The 12,845-nt window shown below is 45.6% G+C and overlaps 1 pseudogene; it reads right to left on the bottom strand.

Moving 5' to 3' along the window:
- LOC115664344 (anaphase-promoting complex subunit 4-like) overlaps positions 1 to 10,979 on the bottom strand; it is an 83,021-nt pseudogene extending 72,042 nt beyond the window's left edge.
- Positions 10,980 to 12,845: the final 1,866 nt, after the last annotated feature.

Below are 12,845 nucleotides of genomic sequence, written 5' to 3'. Positions count from 1 at the left end.
ACAATTTTGGACGGCCGATGACGTTTTTGGCTTGGCCAACCTTGGGGCCAACCATTTCTGCAAAAAAATGGATTTCGGTTCGGGACCGGGAAAATTACGATTTTGCCCACAGGGGCACCGAGGTTGGATTCGGAGGCCGTTTGAGGTTATTTTTCGAGGCTAGTGTCATTTTGGGGTGGCCACGCACATTCAGAGTTGTTTCGGTCAAAAATTGGAATTTTGGCTCGGAAGTGAAAAATAATATTATTTTATTCCCGGAACTTCGCAGTCGATTTTCGAGGACTTAGAAAGTGAATTTCGCGATTCTGACGCCGTATTATGTTGACCACGCACATATGGAACACGTATGTGCGAAAATTGGAATTTCGCCCCGGGACCGAAAAATTACGATTTTGCCCCTAGGCTTATTTTTGGGTATTCCGAATTTTGGGGATTTTGGAAATTGAATTTGGGGATTAAGTGTGGATAAATATCAGCCCCAAAATATTGGACAAAAACGCCCTTAGATATTTTGGTTTGGAAGAATGTGGACCAAGTGTTTTAGGGGCAAGATTGGAATTAAGAAAAAAATTGGTCAAACCTTGGACCAAATATTTAATTGTTTCTCTCCTCTCTCTCTCCTCATTCCCTCTCGTCTCACGGCAGCCCCCCCCCCCCCCCCCCCAACAGAGAACTCTCTCCCTCTCTCCCTCACCAAAAATCCTCTCATCTCTCTCTCGGCCTTGGACCGCCGATCATCGCCGGAGCATCGCCGGAGCAAGCCGCCACTGCCGATCGCCGCCGGCCAGCCGTTCCCCTTTGCCGCTCTAGCCGAGTTAGTCTAGAGTTCGGGTAAGTCGCGATCTAATCCCTATTTAGGACGTCGGGTATTTTCGGACTCGTTCGGGTATGGTTTAGAGGATTTAGAGGTTAATTAAGGCGTTGATAATGATTATTGGTGGTTGATCATGGTTATTGGTGGCTGAGTATGGCTGGTAGTGGTTGTTGCGGGTTGGATTAGACGTCGGGAAATGAGTTTTGGCGGTTGGAATTCGGTGGAAATCGGTTCGGGTTTGAATCCGTGAGGTTCGGGGTGAATCGCGGATTCACGGTTACTGTACCCGCCCGGTTTCCTATTTTTGTAGAGAATTTTGTGGGCCGAATTTGAAGAAGGTTTCTTCATCAAAGTTGTTCAAAACATCTTGACGTATAACATATTTTAATTTTGGAATTTTTGGAAATCATTTGATGCCATTCGGAAGTCCATCTTTGGACCGAAATAAAACTGCCCGAATTACTGTTCACCCGACCTTCTGGCCTGTTCGAATTTTTATAAATTTTTCCAGACCTATTTTCAAAATTCTTCCTTCACAAAAGTTGTTGGGGACATTCGTGGCTATAACATATAAAAATTTCAAAGCTTTTCAAGGTGATTTGGGTGTTGAAATAAATGTATTTTGAGGACAAAATATTCTGTTGGAGCAAACTGATTTTGGTCTGATTTCGAGGGACAAAAATGCATGGTTGCAGTTTGAACCAGATTTCGTGTTCTTCATAAGAAATGTTTATCGGGATGTGTTTTGTGACATATCCAAAATTTAGAATTTTTGGAGTTCTTTTACTATTTATTTTGATGGGATTTCGGTCACTGTATAAACTGCCCAATTTTACCCCGATTCTTTGGATGTTCGTTTTTATGAGCGGAATGGTGGGGGGTGTCGAGGTTGAGTGGTTGCTGCCCTTGTGGCGGGAATTGAGCCTGAATGTGTGTTTGAATGTGGATTGATGATATGCCGTGTGTGTTTGGCCGTGAAATGTGGTGGTGTGATAGTGCATTCGCGTATTGTATTCGCGTGCCAAGAATGTGTGATTGGGTGGCGTGTTCGTGTGACGAGAATGTGAAATTGTGAAATGTGTGTGAGGTGTGCGTGTTTGGCAGTGTGTAGGTGTGGCCGTGTGACAAATGTGGTTTGAGTGGAACGAAGGTACTGGAATGTAGGATTGGTTTGAAAAGTGAGACCCTGAGGCGTGTACGTTTACGCGGGGTGAGGTCCGTCCTGAGGCGTGTACGTTTACGCGGGACGATGCCGTCCCTGACGAGGTGACGATGCCCGGCCTGACGAGGTGTCGATGCCTGACGTGGTCAGAAGACCGTTGGCCTGATGCGTTTTACGCGGGCGCGGTAGAAGGAAAGTGTGTGTAGGATTCCGTCCTGAGGCGTGTACGTTTACGCGGGACGATGCCGTCCCTGACGAGGTGACGATGCCCGGCCCGACGGGGTGACGATGCCTGACGAGGTCAGAAGACCGTTGGCCTGATGCGTTTTACGCGGGCGCGGTAGTGGTGGAAAGGTTGAAAATGAGTGGGATTTGGCAAGACAAGCGAGAGGATTGTGGAAAGTGACGCATGGTGTGAGTAGCGTGCGAGTGTGTTTGTATCGCGTGATGTAGTGCGCGATTATGGGGTAAAATCTGCTAGGCATGGTATGGGACGTGCCCAAGTAGGTTTTGCTTTATAATCGAGGCACGCGCGCGGCTGTGATGTACTGCTGTGGTATGATTGGCATGTGTATTGATATGTGGAAAGTGTGTGATGGCATGTGTGCAAGAATTGTATGTTGGGATTGTGGGCTAACGTGCATGGTGCGTATGCAGAGAGTCCAGGTATGTGTGAATGTTTGATTGCTGGTTGTGTGGTTGTTTGGTTGCGTGTTTGGATGTGTCTGGAATTACGTGATAGCCTAGGTGGGGCTTAGGTTGTGACTTATTGAGATGTGATCTCATGGTTGTTTCAACCAAACCATTTCAGAGCCCCAGCCTGAATGTCGAGATTGAGGTCGACTCGGGTCGTCGGTGAGCGGAGCACAGTGCGGAGGATTGAGGTGGTGATGCGAGAGGACAATGAGTCGAGTGGACGCCTTCGAGAGGGCGTAGGGGATAGTTCAGGGGAGGAGGATGCGCCCCATTTTTGGATAGTGCTGACCTAGAGAGCTGATCTTGATATTTTGGTCGTTTGGAGTTCATAGTTCGGTGTGCTTATAAATTATTTTGTGGTTTGTATTGGCAAATGATGTAAATATTTGGAAGTATAATATATGCTTGGTGGTTTGTCGATTTGTTCCTTCCTGGTGTTCTCCAATTTTAATGTCCGAGATTTCTGATTGCTTCCGCCGCGAGTTAACTCTGATGGATCGTTGGGTCGGCGACGTTATTCCTGGGACGTCGCACTCTATTCGACCGGAGGGGGGATGTCGCGGGCTCGACGGGGGTTCGGGGCGTGACATCCTCTGTTGAATTGGTATCAGAGCAAGGTTAGCTCGATTTAAGTCGATCGAAGCTTGGAGTGATAAGGAGTGGAGACCCAGGATAGCTGTAGTTAGTTAGGGAGACTTTAGTGAACCATAGTGTGTCTAGGGCTACATGTATTTCCAGACTGTTGTTATGATTGTTGAGTGTATTGGGTGTTTTATTGGAATGCAGGTGCGTCTGGACCTGAGCTAAGTGCACGAACCCTTTTGATGTGGTTTGGTGCTGTGTGATTGATTGCCTGCTAAGTGGATTACTGTGTCAACTCACTGCCTAGGACTAGATTGGGTTAGTTGGCCTAAGTCTTTAATTCCTAGATGGAATTATAGCAGATAGGAGAGTGATAGAAAGCTGGGACGATGAGCAGCCAGGGAAGGGGTGCAGGAAGAGGAGTACGGGGTCGAGGTCGTGCTCGAGCTAGAGCTGTAGAGGACATTGATATGGGTGCTAGAATGGTAGAAAACCCTGGAGTTGGTGTAGGAGCTGTAGTGGACCCCCGAGCTGGTGTTAGACCTGCGAAAGATCTGCGTATGGAAGAAGTCCTCAGAGTATTAAAGAGGATTGGGAATATGATGGATAAGATGTGCATGTTGTTGGGATGTTCAGACTGTGAAGTGGTGTTTGGTGGTGTAGAGAACGAGATAGGCATGTGTTAATTATGTGTGATTTCGGTTTGATCGTGGGCTTGGATTGGTTAGTTAAACGAATCTTGTAATGGACTGCAACATTAGGGTGATTCGGTTTAGTCCGGCTGGACACCTTAGATTTGAGATTGTAAGGAGTCGAGAAGGAACCTCGATAGTTGCGCTGTTGACATGATTTAAGTAAGAGATCTTATTGGATGACCAGTTTGGAAGGACTATACGGACTGTAGAGGATATGTTGGGAATATGTATATTGGATTTTAGGGGCAAATGGGAAGGAACAAGTTTTAAGGAATAAGACGGTCCCATTGATCAAAGACGTTTGAGATTATTACGGGACAGAAGGTACCATTTGGGAGAAAGGAATAATGAGACGTCATCACCCCCACCTGTTTGGATAGCAGGTATAGTTGTAAATTTCGAGGACGAAATTTTATTAGGGGGGAAGAATTGTAACGGTCTGAATTTTCGATCCTTTTCTCGGGATTTAGGAAATGAATTTGATCAATGCACTTATAGTGAGATCTCACCCGGAAATGCGCATTCACGGGATGCTAACCTTAGGGGTAGGGCTATTACGGGATTGACTTCGCACGACCAAAGAACTCGACCTGAGTTCGATCTTCGACCATATGGATTGACGAGGGAATGTTTTGAGCCAACCGAGACCGGTCTACTTGATTGATCGTGTCCGAAGGGAACTAGCGACAGACCCTCGCAATTATATGACAACCGAGGTCGTCCCGGGTGGAGTAAACTTAAACGTGATTTGACTTAGTGTCGGTCACGGGTCGAGAGCGCGTAATTCCAGAGAGCCACCCGTTAGCCAGAGATAAGCTAAAGTTGCGATTGCTCGATTTTAGTCATTTCTTGGAATTCGGGCTCGGGAATCGAGAATTTTGAAAGTGACAATTTTGGACGGCCGATGACGTTTTTGGCTTGGCCAACCTTGGGGCCAACCATTTCTGCAAAAAAATGGATTTCGGTTCGGGACCGGGAAAATTACGATTTTGCCCCTGTGGGCACCGAGGTTGGATTCGGAGGCCGTTTGAGGTTATTTTTCGAGGCTAGTGTCATTTTGGGGTGGCCACGCACATTCAGAGTTGTTTCGGTCAAAAATTGGAATTTTGGCTCGGAAGTGAAAAATAATATTATTTTATTCCCGGAACTTCGCAGTCGATTTTCGAGGACTTAGAAAGTGAATTTCGCGATTCTGACGCCGTATTATGTTGGCCACGCACATATGGAACACGTATGTGCGAAAATTGGAATTTCGCCCCGGGACCGAAAAATTACGATTTTGCCCCTAGGCTTATTTTTGGGTATTCCGAATTTTGGGGATTTTGGAAATTGAATTTGGGGATTAAGTGTGGATAAATATCAGCCCCAAAATATTGGACAAAAACGCCCTTAGATATTTTGGTTTGGAAGAATGTGGACCAAGTGTTTTAGGGGCAAGATTGGAATTAAGAAAAAAATTGGTCAAACCTTGGACCAAATATTTAATTGTTTCTCTCCTCTCTCTCTCCTCATTCCCTCTCGTCTCACGGCAGCCCCCCCCCCCCCCCCCCCAACAGAGAACTCTCTCCCTCTCTCCCTCACCAAAAATCCTCTCATCTCTCTCTCGGCCTTGGACCGCCGATCATCGCCGGAGCATCGCCGGAGCAAGCCGCCACTGCCGATCGCCGCCGGCCAGCCGTTCCCCTTTGCCGCTCTAGCCGAGTTAGTCTAGAGTTCGGGTAAGTCGCGATCTAATCCCTATTTAGGACGTCGGGTATTTTCGGACTCGTTCGGGTATGGTTTAGAGGATTTAGAGGTTAATTAAGGCGTTGATAATGATTATTGGTGGTTGATCATGGTTATTGGTGGCTGAGTATGGCTGGTAGTGGTTGTTGCGGGTTGGATTAGACGTCGGGAAATGAGTTTTGGCGGTTGGAATTCGGTGGAAATCGGTTCGGGTTTGAATCCGTGAGGTTCGGGGTGAATCGCGGATTCACGGTTACTGTACCCGCCCGGTTTCCTATTTTTGTGGGCCGAATTTGAAGAAGGTTTCTTCATCAAAGTTGTTCAAAACATCTTGACGTATAACATATTTTAATTTTGGAATTTTTGGAAATCATTTGATGCCATTCGGAAGTCCATCTTTGGACCGAAATAAAACTGCCCGAATTACTGTTCACCCGACCTTCTGGCCTGTTCGAATTTTTATAAATTTTTCCAGACCTATTTTCAAAATTCTTCCTTCACAAAAGTTGTTGGGGACATTCGTGGCTATAACATATAAAAATTTCAAAGCTTTTCAAGGTGATTTGGGTGTTGAAATAAATGTATTTTGAGGACAAAATATTCTGTTGGAGCAAACTGATTTTGGTCTGATTTCGAGGGACAAAAATGCATGGTTGCAGTTTGAACCAGATTTCGTGTTCTTCATAAGAAATGTTTATCGGGATGTGTTTTGTGACATATCCAAAATTTAGAATTTTTGGAGTTCTTTTACTATTTATTTTGATGGGATTTCGGTCACTGTATAAACTGCCCAATTTTACCCCGATTCTTTGGATGTTCGTTTTTATGAGCGGAATGGTGGGGGTGTCGAGGTTGAGTGGTTGCTGCCCTTGTGGCGGGAATTGAGCCTGAATGTGTGTTTGAATGTGGATTGATGATATGCCGTGTGTGTTTGGCCGTGAAATGTGGTGGTGTGATAGTGCATTCGCGTATTGTATTCGCGTGCCAAGAATGTGTGATTGGGTGGCGTGTTCGTGTGACGAGAATGTGAAATTGTGAAATGTGTGTGAGGTGTGCGTGTTTGGCAGTGTGTAGGTGTGGCCGTGTGACAAATGTGGTTTGAGTGGAACGAAGGTACTGGAATGTAGGATTGGTTTGAAAAGTGAGACCCTGAGGCGTGTACGTTTACGCGGGGTGAGGTCCGTCCTGAGGCGTGTACGTTTACGCGGGACGATGCCGTCCCTGACGAGGTGACGATGCCCGGCCTGACGAGGTGTCGATGCCTGACGTGGTCAGAAGACCGTTGGCCTGATGCGTTTTACGCGGGCGCGGTAGAAGGAAAGTGTGTGTAGGATTCCGTCCTGAGGCGTGTACGTTTACGCGGGACGATGCCGTCCCTGACGAGGTGACGATGCCCGGCCCGACGGGGTGACGATGCCTGGCGAGGTCAGAAGACCGTTGGCCTGATGCGTTTTACGCGGGCGCGGTAGTGGTGAAAAGGTTGAAAATGAGTGGGATTTGGCAAGACAAGCGAGAGGATTGTGGAAAGTGACGCATGGTGTGAGTAGCGTGTGAGTGTGTTTGTATCGCGTGATGTGATGCTTAATTATGGGGTAGAAACTGCTAGGCACGGTATGGGACGTGCCCAAGTGGTTTCTGTCTTATAATTGAGGCACGCGCGCGTCTGTGATTCCTTGCTGTGATGTGTTGGCTGTGTTATTGTCTAACGTGCAGGAACGTGCGTGATGGATTCCAGGTAGGGTCGCATGTGATTGTCAGTTTGGTCGATCGTTGTGTGTTATGTGTGTTTTCGTCTGGCGGTACGTGAGTGCCTACGTGGGGTTTGGGGTTGTACACTTATTGAGATTCGTCTCACGGTTGTATAACCGCCACTTTCGAACCCGACCTTAGACCCGGAAGTTTGCCTCCTCTTTTTGGAAGTTCGAGGAACCGCCTTTGGTGCCCGGTGGAATTGCGGGTGAGTGTCCGGAGGCTCAAACCCGAAGAATCAGAAGCAGAGCGGAAGGGCGACCAGTAGGCTTTCCCTAGGATATTTTAGAGGTTGTGTGAATCGGGTTGACCCATAGAGAAGTTAAGTTAACTAGACCTTAATCTTTTGTTTAAACGGTGACTGAGGATGTTAGTCTGTATTTATGTCTGTAATATGATGTTTGTATATTTGGTATTGTATGAATATGTGGTTGATGGATTGTTCTGTTGTTCTACCCCGTTGTCGTCATTATTTGTCCGGGGTTTTGTTATTCGCTTCTGCATGTGGCTCTGATGTTTGGGTTGGGTCGGCGACGTTCCTGGGACGTCGCATCATTTCGACCGGAGCAGGGGATGTCGCGAGCTCGATGGGGTTAGGGGCGTGACAGATCACACTCTCTCCCCCTCCGCTGGATCGCCGCCGCGCCATCACCGCCGCCGGTCATGCTCGCCAGATCGTCGCCGCGCCACCGCTGAGCCTCACGCTCCCCATCCCGCCGTTCTCTCTCTCCCTCTCGGTCTTTCTCTCTTGGCCGTGAGCCCCCTGGCCACCGCCCAAGCCGCGCCGTCACCACCCAAGCCGATCGCCACTTGCCGGAAGCCATACGTCGTCGCCGCCGTTCCCGATTAAGTGCCGCCGCTTTCTGTTCTAGCCGCGATAGTCTAGAACGCGGGTAAGTCGCGCTCTAAACCCAACTTAGGACTTTGGGTATCGATGGGCGATTTTTGGGCGAAATCTGGTATAAGTTAGGTGCGGAATTGCATGAATTGGGAGTGGAAATTTTGTGGCGGGCCTTAGGATTTAATTCGGGCAATTTTTATTGGAAATTAGAGGATAACAGTGGCTGTGGTCTACTGTTCATGGGGCTGTGATGGGCCGATCGGGACACAAGTTGGATTTTTAGAATTGAGAATTAATGGTGAGAAAGTCCCGTGAAGGACCGGAATTAATTTGAGGCCGTTTGGTTAGAGAAAAATAGCGATTTCTGTGTTTTACGTGCGTTTGAAATATAATTGAGTTGGGATGGTGAAATTGAATGTGTGATTGTGTAATTGGTTGATTTAATTATGCCTGTTGGGTGCACGCGTGGGCTAGATTATTTTAATTATTCTTATTGGCCATGTCAAATGCTGAATGTGCATGGATTTCGTGTAATTAATGCGTGCACAGGCCACGTGTGAAGGGTCAATTGTGTGTGGCAAATGCTTGTTGAGCATGTGAATAAGTAAGAAAGTGAATATGAGATGGCATGGGTGATCGTGGAATTTGTACCGTCCTGAGGCGTGTACGTTTACACGGGACGATGCCCGGTATTACCGGAAGACTGCCAGCCTGAGGCGTCTACTTCAACGCGGGTTGCGTAGTAGGTGGTAGATGTTGAGCCTGAGGCGTGTACGTTTACGCGGGCAAGAAACATGGCCTGAGGCGTGTACATTTACGCTGGCCCGAAAGTGTTGTGAAAAGAGGTCGCAGTGTACCTGAGGCGTGTACGTGTACGCTGGTCACTGGCGAGGAATGTGGGTGAGATATGATGAGAACGGAACGAGTGCATGACATGAAAATTGTGCATGCTTGTGATTGTATTGATGTGCCTGCTATGTGATAATGGTATGTGTGCGAACGTGTGTTTGGGTGATTGTCTAGAGGTACGTGATAGCCTAGGTGGGGTTTAGGGGTAAACTTACTGAGAAGTATTCTCACGGTTGTTTCAACCAAAAATTTCAGAACCCCGATAGGACTCATGAATCTTCCACCATCGCCACCAATGCGTTTTGGGGTACCAGTGCACTCCGAGAACGATATTGCAGAATTCCCTATGACAGATAACGCGACCTGGATTAGGTATACTACTACCGTATTTGTAGAGGTAGGACTACCTCTTTGGGAGACTCATGTATATACGGCCTGGTTCTTCTGGGATGCTGACGGGGATGAGTTCGGGCCCGTAAGGGGTTTTGATGTCCCATTTGATTTAGTAAGGGACTGGGACCCGTCTGCAATACCCCCTATTGATGGTGAGTTGACCAGCGTAGAGACTAGTCTAGCCCAGTCGGGAATGCATTCGGCGTCGGCCGCGCAAGTATCGTCAGGGGCTGAGCATGAACCAGAACCCGAAGTATCTCAGGCTGAGGACAACCCGATGGACATAGACTTGGAACCGATCCCCGAGGAAGAACCAGAGGAAGCGGAGCCCGAAGTAGAACCCGAGGTAAAGCCTAATGACGAGTCTGAGGAGTCGGAAGAGCCGGTAGGAGACCCGGAGTATATACTTCCGTTTGAGGAATACATGGATCCTAATTACGTACCTGAGATCAATTTCTTCGATTTTCTGGCTAAGAAGTATCAGAATGCAATTCCAACGGAATCGGGCGATATCAATCACCCGATTGAGATTAATGCAGAGTCGGAATCCTTAGAGCAACAGACCGATCAGGAGAGTTCAGATTCAGGGGACGAGGAGTCAGACTCGGAATGGATGCCTAGCAAGGGGCGTAGGGGCTAATGTAGGGGTTAAGAATAGGTGTTTTGGATGAGTACCATTTTTGAAGTCAAAATACCAGGTCAATGATCTTTTTGGTGTACTGGTGGTTTAATTGCAGTGTGCTGGTGCTTATGGTGGTTGTAATCTGTAAATATTTTATAGGTTGGTAATGAAAAGAAATATGTGTATTCTCCCTGAATGTTTTCCCCAGTTTTAAATTGTCTGGGATTAGTTGTTGTATCCCCTGTGGCTTTAAATCTCTGATGGTTATGTGAGGTCGGCGATAACCCTGGGATGTCGCACAAATCGACCAGTGGCGGATGTCGTGTACCCGATGGGGTTCGGGGCGTGACATAAAATATGAAGAATAAAATATAGTCTGTTAAGAATCAAGTTCAAGAAGTCCATCAAAGCAAATTCAGAGTCATCCTACAGAGACGCACAGAGAAGTGACTAGCATGAAAAAAAAGTAGTTCTGCTCTGCATATGTGGATCTCTGGATAATATATGTAGTTTCAGATTAAAGGCATATACCCCATAGAAGGGCAGTGAATTGGGAATGTATCTGGTGGATGCTGAAACTGACGTAACAGGGAAGAGTGGCAATAAATTCTTAAAAAGTATTTTTTTCGAAATAGAAGAGAAAGACATCAGGGAAGCTTTCTTGAAAATGTGATGATCAAATTAGTTCCTAATCAGGAAACATGAGATACGGTATTTCTATACACAAGGATCATAAGCTAAACAGAGCCCAATCCGATAAGATCACCCAACTGAAGCTTCCATGTACATTGTCAAGTAATCAAACCTGAGATTAAATACGAAAAACTAGATTATTAGACAGAGGGTGAGTGAAAAACCATTGTTGAGGACAACCTCCGGAAGACAACCCATAACCCCGAATGGTTTCCTCTTCTTTCTCTCCTTCTCTCATTATGGTACCAAGGTTCCGGTCACTTAGGCAAAGAAATGAAAAATATAAATACAACTTTATGGTAATAGGCATATGAATAGAAATATCTACAGACAAACCCAATTAACAGAATTCCTGAATCAGCCAAACAAGAAATGAATATTTTAGCTCAAATAATTGATGAGTTTGTTAAAACCAAAAGCACAAGTTTTTTTTCTTAAGGATTGCAATGTTTATAGAAACCAATTTTGAGCCTAGGTAATCATACTCAAACTCCTGTTATGCATACAAAGAGATCCAGAATTGCACATTTGGTGCACATATCACCAATGCTGACCAGACTTGAAGGGCGGAAAAAGCAATCACTCCAAACAACAGATAACAGCAATTATTTATCACATAGTTCATAATTTTATCACTGAGGTAGCATGTTTAAGAACATTAATTGATGGAAAAAGTAGATTAGCATTAATGTGAAGAATTTATGATGAAAGAGCAATAAGCAACACATTCAAGTAAGAACTTCTATACACGACCAAGATTCTATTACATTTCAACTTTCTAATTCTTTTGCTAATACCTGCGTTCCATCTGTTGAAATTCTTTCGCAAGTGTCCTCCGCAAATATTCGGTGCCCCCAAATCCTCTAAACTGCGGTAATTCTCTAACTCTCTGCATTGTTTCTCTGAGACAATAACGAGGGTAAGACATCTTACTAACCTGACAAGATATATCAAAGTGGAAAAGCGCAAGGAATTGCATTTGATCTTTCAGAATGTGAGACCGTCCAATCCAATGAGAAACAATAATCAACCCGTCAACTTCAACCCTGGTTACCATGCGGTTACTTAAAATAGTGCTGGACCAACAATAACCACAGTTGAAGCCCAGCAAACCACCCTAACCCGAGTCAACCTCATCTAGTGGAAGTGCTCAAGTATTTCTTGTTCCAGTCATGGAATAGAATTGGGAGAACCTGTAGGTGTTATTGCAGGAAAGATCCTAGCTTTAGTGCTTTGGTGGGTGTCCGTTAACTCATATCCTCAGTTTTGGCAACTAATTTGGTCACATTGCCTTAAAGCATAAGTCAGCCGCTAAAGCACATGAAAATAATACTAGGCTTGATAGCATATCATTCCGACATTTAAAGCATGACCAATTTCCATTACACCCTAATATTCTAATTCTCTGCTATATAAATGGATTGCACAACCTAGCAAAGGCCAACAAAATTAGCCGCTAGAGTACATGAAGGCAATACTAAGCTGACCACACCTCGCAGTATCCAAACCATTGCCTCACCAAATTTCAGGCACAAGGATGAAGAGATGACCCACCACCCTTGGAATTATAAGGTCATCTAATGTCCAATTATGAATCCAGTCTTGCTTCATGTCTCCGGATGATACATATGATTCTATGACTAGGGCCAGGCGAACCTTTTCTTATTAGCTGAATGAAATTCATTAAGAAGATCAAGAAGCAAAACTCACAGATAATTCACAAGAGAAAAAATTTATAATTCAATGGTTAGCCATTCTATCAACGATAATGACATGTCACAACTCAGCCTAAGTAAAAAGTATATGTGATTCGACCAAAAAAAAAAGTATATGTGAACTGAAATGACAGGAAAAAGTTTAACTTTCAAGATATAAGTACACAAGGAATTTCTACCGGAAGCTTTCTATACATGGTGATGCCAAACATTCCATTTGGTACGTCCATCAGGTATAAACAACTAACAACTAAAGATTCTGGGGTTCCAGGTGCCATACTGTAAAGGACATATAATTAGGAACTAGAA

This window comes from Syzygium oleosum, unplaced genomic scaffold, assembly GCF_021117445.2.
Source record: "Syzygium oleosum isolate NSW1041296 unplaced genomic scaffold, Sole_v2.1 Sole_v2.11, whole genome shotgun sequence".
Classification (NCBI taxonomy): domain Eukaryota; kingdom Viridiplantae; phylum Streptophyta; class Magnoliopsida; order Myrtales; family Myrtaceae; genus Syzygium; species Syzygium oleosum.
The sequence above is the reverse complement of the archived record's forward strand: the minus strand, read 5'-3'. Positions and strand labels throughout refer to the sequence as shown.